General features: G+C 35.8%; 1 protein-coding gene across 1 annotated transcript in view; it reads left to right on the top strand.

Annotated features, from left to right (window-relative positions):
* The window catches only part of ESR1 (estrogen receptor 1), a 153198-nt gene that overhangs the window by 50737 nt on the left and 86779 nt on the right, over nucleotides 1-15682 (top strand).

Here is a 15682-nt window from a genome sequence, read left to right as displayed (position 1 = left end):
AAATTAGATAATGAGTGTAAATGTTTCCTGGGAAAAGATGAAATCATAATTGATTAAGGAGTGGCAAACAGTCTCTCTGTTGCAATATATTAAAATTACTGTCTAGAAGTATACTGAAAATGTGCAAGTGGCTGTTTGTTCAGCTCTTAGCTGCTAGTAAGAGTATTTCCTACCTCTGGTTTCCTTTACAGGATAAGTGACTTATATAGGAAGTAGTTCAGAGGCACAGTATCCTTCCTAATCAAACTGTTAGGACTGAGTAAGTGACAGTATTTCAGTCAGCAACCACTTTAATGAGCTGCCTTAAGATCTATGTGCCTGGCATTTTTTTAAATCAAACTTTGATATATATTAAGCATAAATCTAGCATGCTGCATTTCAAAATAAATGTAGATAAATTTAAATATAAGCTATTATTTTATTTATTTTATATTTATTCCTCAATAGAAGTGTTTTAATATGTATTGACAATTGTGAAAGCATATACTTAATTTCTGAAATATGTGGGAGAAACTGATAGAACTGTAGCTTCCAAGAAAATGTAATCAAACATACCAATACCCACACTGTTAATCTTTGTGCACTGTTAATAGCATAATTTTTTACAGACATATTATAACGGACTTCAGCAAATTAAAGTGAAGAGTTATCTATATATTGTTTTTCCTAAATGCTTTCCATATTTGTTTGTTTGGAAGGTACAGGTGAGTTTGATACAAATGGAGTGACCCTCCAAAAATAAAAGCAGGTTATTCTTTCCCTGCTGAGTCCAGACTTCTTTGTACAAAATAATATGTTGCTGAGAATAGCAATGTAGGTTATTAAATACAGCGTAACTCAACTGGAGAGAGTCTTGTAGGAGAATCTAGTCCAAAAAACCAGATGGTGGTTGCACTTTTTGTAAATGATAATCAGTTTCGGGGATCAGGTGGAATAAAGACAAGTGAAAAAATAACGGTTAGGCCAGGCAGTCCAACAAATATGTCTCTTAGCTGAACTGATTCAAACAAAAAGCATTTTAGAGCAATTGAAGGCAATACCTCTAATTAGCATTAAGTATCTGGATTGTTTAACAGTGATGTGGGTGTAAAAAATGTATTTTGCACTAGATTTCAAGTTGTTTTTTATTTTTATTTTTCATTTTTTTTTAATATGAATATCCAGTGCAAAGCCCTGTTAGAAAGCGTATAAGAGACATGAGGTGTGTAAACAGTGGAATAGTGAGCTGTGGAACATGAACGGTAGAATTTGTGAAGCTGAAATGCACATGCAGGAAATGGGCTAAAGGGAGGGCTTTTTACTTAAGGAGGGAGAAAAAACAAGGATCAATTGGAAATGCAATCTGGACTGTGGAAATGGCATTGTTTTATTTTCTAATAGTGAATGGTCGTGAGATACTTTCAAATAAAAATAGCATACATTGTAGCAGTAACATTCAGCTACTGCAGCAAGCATTAAAGGGCAGAACTGTATTCCTTATTTCCCGATATTTCCAGGCAAGGATGGGTGTGTCCTTTCAAGATGCATTTTAGATCTGTACACAATTTATGGGGTTTAAAGCAGAGGAAATTAGGTGAATGCATGCAGGTGGTTTATCTGTATACAGAGTTGTATGACTGATTTAATGGCCTCTTCTGGCCTTGATTCTGTAAAGAACATTTGACATGGTAATATGAAATGTGCACCAAAGTCCTCCCTATGATTATCTTGTTTCCAGACATAGTACTGTTAGAATTAAATTGATAAAGCTTTGCTTTTTTAAATTTCACAAAGACCATGTTTAGAAAGTTATCATCTTGACAAAATTAAATTTTAGGTCTTTATTCTTGTACTGCAATCATAAATAGTGTGCTATAAATATTCTAAATAGTTGTTCAGTGTCTGGGAGATATCTCAGTATCTAATCATACGCTACAAGAGCAAGTTCTTTCAAAAATGTTAGTGAAATACTTTCCAATTTACTTTATTCATTTGTATGTCCCAACCCAATCTGAATTCAATCTGTCAATTGGATTCTGGGACAGAAGAGAACATGAGGCATTGTAATCTGGCAATAAATACATAGATGCTGGAGATTTGAAGATGTCTAGCAAAATGATGAATTTCTGATGTAACATGCTAGTAGGAGTGGGAAAGGCAGAAAACCTATAACCAAAACCATAGCAAAATTTAAAATCTATCATGATCTGTTTATGATAGTTTGCTTGCTGTGATAATAAGTAATGTAACCAAAGATTCAAAAAGCCCCCTTGAAAATTCTTATTTGCCCTTTTGGTGCCTACAACAATTATGCTGTTTAGATTGCAGTACTGGAAAGTTTGAATTGCATACTCCTGTTACGCACTGGATTTGAGATGCAAAGTAGTGCATTCTCTGATACAAGTGACTAGGACAATAAATTATATTTTGTATATACTTGGATTAAATGCTCAAAGTATTCAGTCACAAAACTAAAAGTATTTCACATGTAATAAGGAAAATTTTTAATGTCATTTCGTTCTGTTAATAAGCATTGAAAATCATGCTATTAACATGTATTTATTTACACATGCGTATTAATACTGAAGTTACATTTTATTTCTTTCAAGTTGTGTTTTAATTACAAAAGACTTTATTTCTTAGTGCAAGATAATGACGGACTTCTGTGTCCAGCTGTAGAACATAACAGTACATAGAGAAAAGAACAAATGTTGTAAATAATAATAATTAAAAAGCACCAATCTCTTTCTTACTATGCTTTCTAAATCATGGGTCATCCGAAGCTGAGATAAGAGAATGGGTTTAGTTAATTCATACTGTGCTGTCTTTCGCCTGATTTTTTTAAATATCTGACCTTGTGGCTGGTTTTATAGGGAGTCAAATACCTTTCCCTTATCTCACAGTGTCTGTATCTTCCAGTCAGGGGCAGAAGGCATAGCACTAGTAATGTTTTTAACTCTCTTCAGATCTTACATATATTTTATTTTATCCAACACCTTTTTTTAGTAGTGGTTTTTATTAAAGGCAGATTACTAGTTGATTATTATTACAGGAAATACTGCACTCGTGGGTACTATAGTAAACTAATTGAAAGATTTCTTTTGTTCTTAACTATTATGTTTGTGTTCTGGTCAAATTATTTCCTTGTCCTTTTGGTTAGGCCTTTTTTCATTCATGGAAATACCATGAAGCCATTCAGTAGCTAATTTACCTCCATAAATTCCTATAAACAATACCAAAGATGGATCTTTTTTGTTCTTTCAGTGTGCGATGTTCAAGTATTATCCCACTCAGTCTGCACTTCTCAAATAAAATTTGAGCCTCTGTAGCCTTTGTTTGGTGCTGCTTCCAAATCTGACTGAAACATGCATGAAAAGAGTTGGCTCTTACCAGCTACCTGATGAGGGAGTCTTTTGTTTGTAGTGAGTGACAGAGCCAGGGAAAGTCAGCGTACAAGCAGAAATATTAGATGAAAAATCATCAGTTACTTCCTGTAGTACCTCAAGCTCTGGAATTAAATTAAGGTAATAATTTATTTAGCTTTACTCATTATCATATTGAAATTGACACCGGGCTTCTAGAAACCAATTGTTCGAAACAGTTTGATCACAAGTTTTACATCTAACGTTTTCCAAAATGAAGAAAGGTTGCAAATGTAGATTATCTTTTCTGCATTTCATAAACCTGTTTGAAGAACAATGTTATTCAACCTGTTTTTTTTTTTACCTTACCTGATTCATTATGAGTTCTTATAGCTGCTCACACTGAATTCTAAATAATGAGGATTTTTTCAAATTTTAAAAGAATGTTAGAATGAATCAAAAAATGAAAGGCTTAGGTTTTTTTTTTGTTTGTTTGTTTGTTTTGTTTTGTTTTTTGTTTTTTTAATTCATAATGAAGTGTGAGTTATTCCAGAACATGAAGGGATACTATGTACTAAAAAGTTGCTTTTTTCTAAGGCATCAATCTGTTCTCAGGTCCTCTTCAAGTAGCAGTGAGGTGTGACATTTGACCAGAGTTTTCCCAACATTCAGTGTTTCTGTTTTCAGGCATTGTCCTGGTATACATTTTAATTTTACAGCAATAGGTGCCTGTAAAGAAAGAAATAGGGTAATGCATGTTTTTCTATCTCATGGAATAGCACATTCCAATCATGAGGGATTTGTACAAACCAACTTTTTTGTACTTTCAGCTTTCCTTGAGGAATGTATTAATGCAGTTTGAGAGGCTGTAAGATCAGATAGGGCTGGTAGATATTACACAGAATCTAATGTGCACCTATAACTTCCAGGAGCAGCAGCTAGCTGTCAGTGAGGATAGTCACCTAGGATACCTCAAATAGCATAAGATGTGGACAGCAGCATCAAACCTTCACACAGACTCTTTTCTTACATGATTCTACAAGACCAGGTGTACCAGGGTCTAGAAATGTGAGTTTCCCTTTCTGTATCGTAAAGATAACCAGACTCATTCTAGTATAGATACCTCTTTAATGCAGATGGAGGTAGATAAGTGTTGATATTCAAAATCATATGAAATTAATCCCACCACATATCCTAGTTCTAAAGAATCAAAACAGACAACATCTGGTAATCTCCCTTCAGATAGACACTGCACTACATCCCTTGAGTGGAAGAGAGAGTATTGACTCTGTGTCATTGGCCTTGATCACTCTTGCTCTGAGACTATTGAAACAGCAAACACTGCTCACCTTATCTGCTCTGATAGGGAAAGCATTAATTGCTGGCACCAGCTCCTTCAGCAACTGCAAAGTGAACATCAAATTCCAGGAAACAAAAAAAGGCTAATCAGAGCTAAGACATCACTCCCAACAGTGCAAAGAAGAGTCCTGCAAGTGAAACCACTTCTAGTAAATTGATACAAAGTAATTTGGTTGTTGTTTACAACTACATACTAAAACTAATCATGACCTCCCTGCTTTGTCTTTAGGGAGCTTTATGCTATTTATTCATGCAAAAGAGCTGAGATTAGGGCAGAGATGCTGTCCTTAAGCACTCTCACTGAAAGCAATGCTTTCATTATGCGTTCTGCTTGGAAAATTTACTAGAAGTCAGACCTGAGTTTCTACATTATTCCTATTTATTTGGATTGAGCTGCAAGTGGACATTGTTTACCACAGGTTATTGGGAACTGATCAACATGATGCTGGTCAAAGCAAGGCATTTCAGCTTTTCTTCTAAGTTCAGATTCCAGTTGCTGGAGGAGTTCTTCTCTCATCTGAATCAAGATCTTCTGGCGCAAGATTATCAACTTGTTACAGAGATACTACTTGCCATATTTCACCCATTACATACTTACAGTGACACCTCTTTGAGACAGGAAGACCATAAAATTCAATTTGCAAGTTAGTCTTCTTCCTTGACAAGCTACAACAATATTGGAATTGGGAATGAGCAGGACAATTAATGTTAATCTTTCAATAGAACAAGGAAATGTAGTCCTTAAAAAACACAGGACTCAAGTATGTATGTCTTATACATAAATTCTGTTTGATAGATGTTCAAAACAACACCAGTGATCTTCAAGCCATTGCAGTGACTATCATAACTAGTGATACAACTACTAGCATACACATAAATAAGAAAAGATGCCTCTCTTTTTTTTTTTTTTTTTTTTTTCCCCCTATTTCCTTTTTTTTTCCTTTTTACTATGGAAGCCATTAGTAAAAGAAAGTAACAGTAATGGTTGAAAATCAGAAGTAACTAAGAATAGATCTTAAGCAAACTGTTAGTGACTAAGAATGCATCTTAAGCAAGCTGTAAGTGGCAGTGAAAAGACTTGTGTGTAACCACTTCAAATCCAGTGAGTAAAAAATCATTTTACAGCTTCAAGACTGTAGTCTGTCATGCAATGAGTGGAATATACTGCATTCTGTTTCCATGTGCTGCCTTCTCACAGCAGTTCCAGTTCTCAAAACTTACCTCTCCAGGACTTGAGCAGCAGTATCTGTGTAGGGTAGTTATTAAGAGCCTTCACCTCCCCTTGACAATTACACATCCATGATCAGCTAGGCAGCGCTCAGCTGAATTTGATATCCACACATTTCACTCTCCAATCATAAGTTAAATGAGCATGGAGTACATTATTTTCATCCTAACCATCATATATAGATAGAGAGACTACTTTTAACTGATTTCCTAGTGAAAACTTCTGTTTATCCTTTGAATATTTTTCTATGTATCATTGATCTCTAGTGAAAATCTTGTCCAATTCAATCACAAATCAAATACCTTCAGTCCTCTCTATTTTTTTATTATTTGCTATCATGCAAAACTGTGAAACACTGCTTTGTTTAGTACAGTTTGCTTTAGGATTGGTTTGTGCTGCTATGATATAGCTACAGAACACTTCCTAGGATGATGCAAAGGCAGTATCTAAGCTAGGAAGAAAGGGAAAAGGAAATTTACTCCAGCACAGGAAAAGTCTCAGCTCACAGTAAATAAAAATAGTTGGGAAGATAGGGTGCAGAAAGCAGAAGCAGCATAAGATTTAGGCCCCAAATCTTAAATAACAATACTGAGAAACTCATAATATGCTTTCCAGATAGCCTCTGCTTCTGATTTTACATATTATACAGTTTAAATTGAAACATACAACACCTGCAGCATTCTTTCTACTTCCCTTTTCTGTTATTTTTTGAACCTTAAATGTTGTTAAGGTTTATGAGATAAGATTTGCTCATTTGTAAATCTATGAAAAATGTTCCAGTTTTTAAAAGTTTACATTTTTTATCCTCTTCAGTTGGTCTGTGAACAGGCAAACTTTAGAAGGTGCTAACTTTAAAAATCATTTCTAATTTTTCCCTTGAAGTACTATAAAGTATGTTCTTTGGCAGAACTAAAATGTCATATAATACCTCGTCGTCTGTATTTTATTAGCTGGTAAACATTCTTAAAGCATTTGTGGTACTGAGCTATCTTGATCAAGCAATATTTCTAATTATTACTCAGTAACTTCTATCAACTAGTGTCGAAAGAAAATTAATTCAAGTGAGTGTTCCCTACTTTGCTTATTAGTTACACCTTGAACTTGAGATGGGATCCCTGCTTCAAATTACTTATTACAGAATCCTTGTACTAAGAAAACTGTAGCAGTGACAAATAATACTGAGGCTAAGAGCATATGCTGGATTTAGATATCTTTGGGGAGCTAATATGTCAAAGAACAGCTTTGTCTGTTTGCTTCCATTCTGGAGTAAAATGACACTCCTCCTTTAGCAAAACTGATAAACACAAACAAGGAAAAATGAGAATGTTGCCAAAATATCAGCCACTGTAATACTGTTCTTACTTTGCAATAATTTTACATTATTTGAATTATTTAGAGCATATGGGTCAAAAAATATTTATAGCTTTGTCTTGCTGTGTAGCGAGAAATATCATCCTAGTTTTCATTGACAAATTTATCAATTAGAGATAAAAGCATTTAAAACCTGGATGTGGTGCTTCAGCAAGTTCTTAATAATCTAAAAGCTGGCCAATTAGATTCATACAGAAAGATGGAGCGATTGAAACTTCTATAAAATAACTGAAAGTTTTAATGGCAACAACATAAGAAACAGTATAATTGTAAGAAGTATTAAGTGTACCTTCAAGGCACATTGGAGCTTAAGAACATCAACAATACTAAAGTAGGTTGCACTTTGGTAAGCTACTATTACTTCTTCTGGATTCAAGCAACCAAAATTGTTAACAGAAGAAAACTAATCTGATTCTGCAAAGAATATTTTAAACACTTAAGAGCAAAACTCCACTTTACTTTCAGACAGATTTAGTAATGTTCTTCTTATCAGATCCACCAAAGCTACTTTCTTTATTGATTACATATGCTGTCCAGCTTTGACTTATACTTTCAGTGTTAAATGATAGTCCTAGGGAGGAGTTTTTTTCCAGTATTTTGCCAGAAAAAAAAAGCCTCAGCTTCTTAAGTATCAGGTGGGAGAGAGAAAACTTTGCTATTAAAAAAAAGTCAATTATTTTTATTGTCTAGCCTAGCCACCTTTGTAGTATGGAGCTTTAATATTTGATATTGTCAAGTCTGGAATTTTTTTATTTATTTATTTTTTTTTTTGCCAGAAAATCTGCTCAAATTTAAGCTACATTCTCTTGAAGCATCATACTTTTCACAGTGGGAAATAGTTTGCATTTGTTAGCTAAATTACATGACATTTCATCTTTATTATGCATTCTTGATGCTTTCTCAACTATTATATAATGACTTGATTGCAAAAGCATCCTTCTTTGACAAAATGGATCAGGTTGCTTCTCCATAAGACTGTATGGCTTTTGAACAGCACTATCTCTGGGCTGAGGCAAGTTACTGTGAGATGAGAATCAAAGATTAATATAAGTTTGGAAGGTCTCTGGAGAATATCTGGTCAACATCCTGCTCAATATAGGGCTAACCTGAAAGGTTGATCAGTTTGTTCAGGCCTTTATTCAGTTGAGTCATGTATATACCCAGTAATGGAGATTCCACACTCATATAGGACAACCTTTTATACCGCTGAATCACTATTACTGTGAAATACAGTGTCCTAATGTGCAGTCATGATTTTCCTTACTAAAACTTGTGCTAGTTTTCTCTTTTACTTTTGTTGTGCTTCTTCCAGAAGTCTGTCTCTATCTCCATTGCACTGTTCCCTTACATAGCTGAGGATAGGAACAAAATCTTGTCTTAGACTACTGTTCTAAGTACTACCTCATCTTGGTAGTCATCTTACTGCAATTTGTCACGGACTGTCTTGAACTCAGAAGCCCAAAACTGGAAGCAGATTCACAGGTGCCAGAGAATAATCTCTCAGCCTCCTGCCTATGCTTCTGATAGTATTACTCAGGATGTATAAGGCCTTCTTGCTAGGGCATACTGCAAAATCCTGTTCAACTTGTCAACTTTTCTGCTAGGACTTCTGGGTAACACCCTGTGGAGCTGCTTTCCAGCCTGTTCAGTACTTCCACAGGGAGTTCTGTCCCAGGTGCATGGCTCTACATTTGCCAGTGTTGAAATTCCTTTGGGACCATTTCTCCAGCCTGGTGAGGTCCTTCTGGTTGGCAGCCTTGCTTTACAGCATGAATACCATTTTGCACACCCCTGTTGCCAATATGGTATGGTTCATTAGTTTTCTAAGGATGTAATTTTTCCCTTTCTCTCTGTTGTTAATAAAATTTCCATCTCACTATTGATTATACATGCTACTAGTGGCTGGCCAACAACTGGACTTTGTACTGCTGATAACAACCTGTTGAGACTAGCAGTCCAGTCATTTTCTATCCACATTACAGTTCATCTCTCCAGTCCACATCTTGCTAATTTGGCTTCAACACTGGACATGAGAAAAAATGATTTCTCTTCTGTTTTTAATGTCTTGTTGCTTCATGTTAGTTCTAAAGAATTTGGCAGAAGTCGCATCAGTAATATGCAGTCAGAAAACTAAGCTTTTAAGATTGAAACAGGAGAAAGTAAAGGAGATCTTGCTAAAGAGCAGAATGGAGACAGAAAATTAATCTGGAGGGGCTGGTAAGGTACAAACTTTAGATCCCTGTAAGGATGCTGTTGTGAACTGGCAGACAAAATATGGACAAAGAAAAGGAAGGAATGGTCTAGTAGGAGTAAGCAGGTATAAGAGTTTGAGAAAATCCAGGAAAGTGAACTAGGAGAAAATCCAAAAGAAAACTGAACTGGAGAAAAAGTGGAATTCAGAGGTACTCATGAACTGAAACTTGGAGTAGAGACAGTGGCTGTAAGCAAACTTGAAACAGAGTGTATGTTGCAGAGCATGGGGTGAATAAATTTGAGAGGGAGAAACGGGTTGTGGTCTCAGTCTGTGTAGAACAACATCCATCCTAACAGATGCATGAAACTCTTGCATGTCATTCCTGTTCACCTTGAAGATAATGGCTTAGCCTAGCTGGTTGTTATTCCAGTAGCCCAAATGGTAGAGGTCAGTGCTGTTGACTGAGCTTCCATCACTCCTGAAACACTGACTACCATTGAGGGACTTAATGAAATTTGGGTTTGGGTGTTGATGATTCATTTTCTTTAAAGCCTTGGCATTTTGCATCTTCGCAGAGAAAATATAATAATGTAACATCAGACTTGAATAAGAAGCTTGACATGAGCCTACAGCTGAGCAAGGACAAAAACATGAAGAAGATGAGTAGGTGCTCAGTCAGTGAACATAATTTTGGAAGCTAACAATGATATTACTAAACTGTTTGAAATAGAAGAACAAATGTTCCATTAGATTATTAAACATGCATACTTAGTGTTTTTCTTGGGAAAAAAACAAAGAACAAAAACCAAAGTCAAAAATTCACCATAAAAATATCTTAGTTTCCATCCTGGTATGGAATTGTATGTTCAGTTACTTTGCATTTATTTAGAAGGGAAATAAGGGATGATTGTACAGAAACAAGGAGTTAATGCACTAGCATTTCATGTTCTTTAATTTGCTTCTGACATGTACTGTTTGTTATGTGACCCTCAGTTTCTGTTATCCCTTACTTAAGATGAAGGATTTTTATGGTTTCATTTCAACAAAGCACCAAGGATCTCACTCTTCATAGGAAGAAATGTGTATCAGTACAAAAGCCAGTCCAGAAAAATAATGATTTCTCTATGTCCCTTTTTTGAAAGCACTTAACAAAATTACCAAGGCCGAGACTGTTTTCACTGAACAGTTAGCATCAGCTTCTTTATTATTCACTAAATAGCAGCATTAGGTATTAATAGCTTCAAGCTGTTTTCATGTATGACCTATTTTCTGACTCATACATGCCTTGTTTTCTCTTTATCTAACTCGCTTTACTGTTAACAAATGTTGAGCTGTCTGGAAATGGCAAGTAACCCAAAAGCCTAATAGGCTGACTCTCTGTCTCTGCTCTTCCTCCAAGTTGTTCCAGAATTAAAACCTGTAAGAGTGGAGCAAAATGAATTATCTTGCTTATGGCAGGGCAGATACAGTGAAAAATAAATGGAAACAGGTCTTTAACAGCCCAGGTTCGTGTCTTCTGCCAAGTGCTTTAAGTCACATAACAACTTAAAATGAGGAGTCTGGATGTGGTTGTTGTAGGGCAGAGGTGTCTCCAGATTATCTGAGGAAATTCTACTTGTCCCAGAGAAATTACTCAGATCTGTCTCTGTCTTTTATGATTACATTAGTGAGAAAATTTAGGATACAGTTTGAGTTATATGGACAATTCTGAAACCCAGACTGAGAATCAGACTTTTCTTTTAACTGTCCGAGCATGAGAGATACTCAAGACTGCTTTTGTGAGAAGTGAGTCTCCTTAAAAGGTGTAGTGCTAGAAATACATTTGTTCTATCTATTCCAAATAGAAAAAGAAAAAAAAAAAAAGAAGAAGAAATATTGATCCAATGAAAAGAAGGTCAGATATTTCATTCATTTATCAAAGTAAACAAAATCACTTTTACTCTACCCCTCTGTCATCTCAATGTAGTTGAGGCATGGAGGTTTTCTATAGTGTATATTGTGAATCATTACATGGAAATCAGTAGTTAATGTTTCCAGCAGGTATTTCTACAAGTGGGAAATGTACGGAGCATGATGTCCAGACTTCTGTCTGTGCTAGGCTCTACACTAAAATTGTCATGGGGAACAGTTCAATGAAGAGCTACTTTTATTTGTTATGTTTCCCTTTTGGTACAATCAGAACTCTCAATTGCTTTTACAGAATGGAGTTTACAGATTCAGTGGTCTGCAGGAAATCGGGGTGGAATGATCTTCATCTCTCTTTCCCTATGATTCTTTCTCACTTCCTAACTCATTAGCTTGTGCAGCAGCAAGTCTTCAAGTAAGCACTCTGGTGCAGAACTACACCTCTTCTTCTGCCTGCTGCTGTATGTACAACTGCACTGTTTAACTGCTGTGGTATATGACCTCTAGCACATAGAGTTGGAGAGGAGATGAGCTCCTGTGCAGGGATGTAAATGTGTTTCCACATATCAACAGCAAGTGAAAAGAAGAATCAAGAATATTGCTTGTGGAAGTTCTCATTAAGGTTTGCAAAGCAGTGCTGGGGCTGGAAAATGAAAACATGAGCAAGATCACTTCAGTGTGAAACTCTGCACCGTTGGCTTGTCTTTCCATTTTATGCATTAAGCTTTCCAATATCACCCTACTGAAACTGGTTTGGAATTCTGGGCTTGTTATCGAACAGTTATTGATTAGAATTATTTAACTTTACTATCTATAAATCTATATAGATATGTATGTGAAATGAAGTGACTCTGGTTTCAAACTTAGCTATCTAATGGTATATACTTGAATTCAGGTAATTTTTTAGAATAGTGATGTTTGGAATCTTGAATACTTTTGGGATCACTTAGGTGGCAGGCTGTTTTGAAGGCACGTGAATTGTAGCCCTTGGTTACTGCTCAGTCCCAACCCCAGAAGTGAATATGTGTCTGTGATCAGATCTAACTGCCTTACCTGAGCAGAGATGAGGAAGGGAGTGGTGTAGTCATCCTTCCCACTTAGATTCACTGTGATCTGCAGTTTTCCTGATAAGACTTATGTAGGACCATCATGGTTTGCCATGCCAGTCTTAGGGCAATGTTCACTTCCAGTATTCAGCTGTATGCAACATCTGGGTGAATATTTTGGTTAGAAATGAGTAAACAGATTATGTATTTATTTATTTATTCATAGACAGCCATATGAGAATATTGTGTAAGAAATAGAAGTTGTAATCTGTTATTCTTTTTCCTTTTTCATTAATAAGAAGCATGCATGTATGGGTAAAAAAAAATAAGAATCAGTCAGAATTCTCTAAATCCTTCTATAATAGAATCCTTCTATTATGAGTGTCCTATATGAGCAGCTAATAATATGGATATAAATGTCACAACAAATGTGTGTTGCTGTGTCTCTAATACAGAGCATTTGTAGACATTTTCCTTCCTTTGTAATTTATAGCGCAGGGAGCAATTACTGTTGACCAGCAACAAAGAGTGGGAAGATTGTGGCACCTCAGAAGCATTTGAGCTTAGTCTCTGCCTCTATAAGGAATAAGAAATGAATAAGAAGTAGATGACATATTTACTGAAACAAAATGTAGCTTCTTAATGTCTTGCAAAGAAATGATCAGCAACATTAAAGACAAAATTATGGATTACATGCTGCTGCATAAGTTACCCAAAATATGTCAACTAGCAGTTTTGTAAACAAATACTGTGTACAGTTGGCTAGATGAAGATCTATTCTACATTTCATGAACCATATGCTCTTTGCTTACAATTAATTGCTTATGCAAATTTATCTCTGGATATAATCTGAATGAATGAATTACTTATTTTGGGATAATGTAGGTAATGTAGAATTGTAAAAACTACTATGTATTATTCAGTTAGCACTAATGATTAAGACATCTGTATGTAAAGAAACGAAGATCAGTCTACAAGCTGGAAAGAGGAAGAAAGAATAAAAGAGCACACCCCAGGTTTTTTTTTTTTTTTTTTTTTTATGGGCCTGTGCAGGTCCCATATACTAATAATTGTTTTTGATTAAGCTGTCTGAAGTGCAGTTAAGTCTGTACAATTAAAAACTTGTCTTTCTTTCACTGGGCCCCTCAATTGTGCACCATTAGCCCAAGTTGTGCAGAGACTGTGTTTATTGTGTTAGGCATGAGATGTGGGTAAACCACATCATATGATTTTTACATGTAGGTGTCAACTGTGCCTTTTGCATAGATTTTCCCAAAATGAACAGCTCCTTTCCAGCTGTCCATATGATGTCATCAAGCATCTCACCTCAGTCTTTCTCCTATACTCTTGAAGTTGGCATAGGGTGTTGTAGATGGCCTGATTGGTAAGCTTATTGGAAAAAGACTTTTGTCTCTTCCTCTATTCCTTAATTCATTCAGGAGGCCCACATGCACTTCAGTATACTTAAAAGTATGACTTCAGAAAGTCCTTTATTTTGTCAAGGTTTATTTTCCTGTGGCCCAGAGACCACTGATTTCATTGTGGGCCTGCATGTGGCTGTACCAGTGTTTTTATTTCAAAAATTCATTTTAAAATGGAGGGTACCATTTAAAGTTACTTTGCGAGTTCAAAATGTTATTTTAAGAAAAATAGCCATTTGAAATAATTTATCAGTTTAGTTTGGATTTTTTGGAACCGTGTCTTCTGAATTGTAATGTGTTATACAATCTGCATTCTTATTTTATGTATCATGGTGTGAGAGAGCCAACATTTATGTCCTTCAATCATTTTGCTCTAAAAACGTACCGTTTAGTGCTCATCGTTGAAAGATTACTATGGGAATTCAAAGAAGCTCTGGGTAATTGGCTAAACTGCAGTCTAATCATGTGCATCTGAAATATTTGGACAGAGGGCTTGCCTAAGAGTAAAAGGAACACTTGAACCCATGAAAACCCCATAAGGGCGATGTGAAGGAAGATTTATGACTAATTTTTCTGTTTTTACTGGCATTTACCTTTGAAATAGTCTGGAGGTAAGTGTAGTAATCTGACAGCATTTCCTGAAACACTCTTTTCAAGTCTACTGAGTCTACTGAGCATTTAACCTTCTCCCTTCAGATGGTAGAACTGTGCTAGTTTATTTGGAAATTGAAAAGAAAATGAAAAATAAGTGTAGTTACTGAGTAATTCTGAAGAAAGCTCACGAGGAGCAGTGAAACTCAGTGAAAAAAATTGTTCTCGATGTTGTACTACATTCTTATATGAAAGACTGAACTTCAGCTTTTTCATAAATGCCATATTTTAATTCTAAGAATGATGTAAGAAATGCAGTAGTACAAGTTTTCAGCTTAGTCTTTAATAGAGATAAGGGTAACCAGATATTTCTGTAAGAATGAAGGCTGCAGAGGGTATACACCAGACATACTCAGCTGGAGCTGGCTTTTTTTTTCTATTTTTTTTTTTCATACTTCCAGCTTTTCAAACATATTTCATTCTTCAGATTGTTTACACTAAAGTGATTTGTCCTTTCCCTCTCAGACCTTTTGCCCATCTGGCTCTTATCTTTGACATACTTCTGGTCATAGCTGATTTCCACATTCAGTCTCCTGTCCCTTCTGTCCCCAGAGCTACTGTGCCACACACCAGCTTAGTATTGCTTCCAGAAAATCAGATCTATGCAGTGCCCACAGGCACTCTGTCTGTCAGCAGCTTCTCCGTCAAGTTTGGCATACTTTTAGGCACTGAATAAAGATGTTTTCTCAGATTATATGGCTCCTCATACACCAGAGTCTGTGAGGTTGCCTGACTGAATGTGAGACTGTCAGAGACAGCTCCCAGACCAACTGCCAGGAGGTATGAATGGGCAAAAAAACCCTGAGCAAGTTGGCTGGTTATTAATTTGGATCCTGGGGAAGTGGATCAAAATGGTCATTTCACAGGTACTTCTTATTTCTCCTAAGAAAGCAGAAGGACATCCAGTGATCACAAATTAAAAACGTACAGCAAAATAGTGCTGTTAATTTTTAAATAAGCAAATGGTATCTGACAATGCTAGAAGTAGCAGAAATCTGTAAATGGACCACTTGAAATTTAAGTATGTAAGAAAGAGAACCCTTCTAGAGCCGTTTGCTGGAATAGAAGTTGAAACATCAAACACTTCTGAAATCATTCAGGATCAGTGCAGTCCCCAGCCTTTTTAGGAAGGAGAAATCTGTTGTAAAAACGTAACAACTGAGGAA

Source organism: Lagopus leucura, unplaced genomic scaffold, assembly GCF_019238085.1.
Source record: "Lagopus leucura isolate 7727_CA_CO unplaced genomic scaffold, USGS_WTPT01 Super-Scaffold_73, whole genome shotgun sequence".
NCBI classification, from domain to species: Eukaryota; Metazoa; Chordata; class Aves; order Galliformes; family Phasianidae; genus Lagopus; species Lagopus leucura.
Note: the sequence above shows the minus strand (reverse complement) of the source record. Positions and strands in the feature narration are given on the sequence as shown.